Source organism: Melozone crissalis, unplaced genomic scaffold, assembly GCF_028551555.1.
Source record: "Melozone crissalis strain CALT ecotype California unplaced genomic scaffold, PUWL_Pcris_2 ptg000044l_1, whole genome shotgun sequence".
Taxonomy (NCBI): domain Eukaryota; kingdom Metazoa; phylum Chordata; class Aves; order Passeriformes; family Passerellidae; genus Melozone; species Melozone crissalis.
Window position 1 is genome coordinate 2353822 of NW_026535822.1, and position 3232 is coordinate 2357053.

Here is a 3232-nt window from a genome sequence, read left to right on the forward strand (position 1 = left end):
ATATATTTTAGTATATGTACTGTAATAAATAGAATATATAAAATGTATCCCTGATCTTTTTCTCAGCCAGCAGGCCTCTGCAGCGAGTTCTGAGCCAACGTGGGGCTCTGCTGCCAGCCCAAATCTGCGCTTCCCTTGCCCAGCCTGAGTGCAGGTGGGGCACGTGCTGGGCATGGCTGGAGATTTGCATGGCCAAAATTCTCCAGCATTTGCATCTGCCCATGGCTTTGGGTAGCACAAATTACAACACATCCATCTCACTTGAGAAATGGCATTTCTTATCAATTGCTACACCAGCGCTGACAAAACAGAACTATACACATCTCTGTTAAATTTTTAAAAAGTAATTTATGTATTTGTTACACCACGCTATTTAAAAACATACAAATAACAACTTCTGTTACAAAAACTAATTTATTGCAAACCTCTACAAACACTCACTATACACAGACATCAAGGGAAAATTAACAGCTTAATTTATTGCATATTATGGCAAACATACAGCCCATATACAAATACGAAAACATCAGTATTTCCCTGTAATACCAAGTACTCTACAAATGGAATTCCACCACTATACCACTCCAGACACATTTAAATAGAACTGAATACATAAATAACCACTACAATATACAGATGTGAATACAGATTAAATGTTACCTATTACATTCAAGAAAGAGATACATAAAACAAACTTATCTATACATAGACAAACAGCAGTACCAATCTAAATATCTGTGCAACTGCATCAATACAAATATACAGCAATGTATCTGGATATATATGTAAATAGAATATATATAGAAATACATCAATGCACATCTATAAAAATATAAAATAACATATAGACCAAAACAAATACCAATATAGCTATTTAAAAAGACCAAAACTACATCAATACATCAATAGAAATAGATACCTACACAACTGTATACATACAGAAAACTAAACACAGATATTACAATACTCATAAAGAACTAGATCCATATACACACAAAGATGAGACTGAAAAGCTGTATATATGCAGGTATCTATACGTACATAGATACACAGTATATTCATAAATCTGATACCATATGTACAGAAATAGGCCTGTACAAATAGCTGCCTACATGTGTACAAGTCCATGTAATAATCCCTGTTCACATGCAAGTCCGTGTATCTTTAAACAGAGCTCCAAGCAGAGGGATCCCAGCTGCCCCATCTTCAAAGCCTCTCCCTCGGGCTCCTCCTCCCGTGCAGAGCAGCTCTCCTGGACAGCGACAGCAGGTGGGGCATCCGGCAAGCAAAGGGAACACTGAGTGAGTGTGGGGACGTTTCCCTTGGCAGCAGCTGCACTTCCATCAGGGAAGAGGAAATGTCAGAGCCAACCCAGGAGGGTCAGAAGGAAAAGCAGCTGCGCGGGCCGGGCTGTGGTGAGCTGTTCACTTCTTTCAGGCATCTCAGTTGCTCTGAGGGAACTCCCTCATGTCACATTACTGAACCACCTCTGCATTTACCAAGACTGTGGCCCCCAAATCAATCAGTATTTATGTCTCCGGCTGCTTGTACCAATGACAGGGAACGTCCTCTAACAGAGCTGGGGCACAAAGTCACCTTCCACAGGTCATCTGATGGGCGCTTGTGCTTCCTGTGTTGCCTGTTTTCTCCTTATCTTCCACTTGGAATTTTTACAGCATTTCTATTTCTTTCCCCTTGATCAGTGCTAAAATGCATGTTTCTCTCCCAAGTTTGACTTTCTTCAGTGATCCTGTCAAGCCTTTTCCAAGAAGTTTTGATCCTGGAATTGAGTGTTAATTTCAGCAATTTTGGTGATTTTATGTGAGATTTATGCAAGTCTCCTGTTCATCAGGGCACCATTTAGGAAGGTACCAAGGGAAAAAGGATGTTTCAAATGTCAGTTCACTAGTGGAATATTCATGGATAGAGAGAGTGATTAGCTGAATTTTATATCTACTGGTAACCTGAGAGTGCAACAGGTGATTTGGGGAGAAATTAAAGCCAGATCTCTCCTTCTACCAGCCTGTACTCAAATGTAAAGTAAATACAGCCGGGTGAAGAACTTCACAGTACAGTTCCTGAAGTGCCTTATTAAGGTGTTCTTAAAGTAACCGAGATAAAATCTGGGCATGCATTCCTAATTTCCAGACACTCATTGTCAATTTCATTGACTCTGAAAAGAGCAGAGATGTGCCCATCATACCCAATCAATCCATTTGGGGATGTTTTAGGTTCAGATTCTCTGAGGCTTTAGATTTTTACATCTCTACACAATGCTTCCAGGAATCGAAATAGCTGTCAGAAACTAAACTTTCTCCTTTTTTCCTCAGTCTTTGCACTCATGTGCACCAGAAACATTCAGTGAATGGGTTCCACTCTTATCCATCTCCAAGATGAATCTCCCACCTGTGTTCACTCTGGTGGTTCGTATGTCTCTTCTGCACAGTGCAATTTTAAAATCTTCATTCCTTATTATCTCTGCCCTTCTTTTTTCGGTTTTAGCTTGCAAATGCATGCAAATGTATCAGAAATGATACACTTCATTTCTAATGCATCACTTCCTTTCTAGTAATTTCATTTCATCCTGTTCTGATGTTATGCTAGCCTTATAGGTTTTATTCTAAGTGGACTCCTGTTTTCTTGAATGTGGAAGTTCTATAATGCAATGCTCTCATTCACCTGCTTTCATGAAACCCTTCATTAACATTAGCACAAGCAGCTGTGTGGTTCCCTTCTGCTTTGTAGAAGACTTGGAAAACTCAAGTCCTGCTCAGCTGCAAAAGAACATACATGGTGCTTGGTAATTCCCCAATGAGCTTAAATTAATGGTTAAACAACTGCAGCCTATTCACTTCACAGAAATTGGGAGAAAAGACATTGCAAATATTGAGGAATGCAGTGCAAGGTTGATGGGCATCCCTCAGTTATCCAGACAGACTCATCTCACTGGCGAAAATTCCTTCTTTTCCAAAGGTTTTCATTTGCTTTGGCTGTACTTCGTACGGCTGCAGGTCACATTTCCCTGGATTTAAGGAAGTATCTTGGAAGGTATTCTTGGTGATATATCTTGCTAATTCTGCCCTTGGAGAAATTACTCAGTTCTGCAGTCCTTATTACACGCCCTGTTCTAAAAGACTTTTATGCTATTTTCCCCCTCTCTGTGTTTTCACACATTTTCAACAAGTTTTGCTCTCTAAGGATATTATTGACAATATCCCAAAAGATTAAAAAA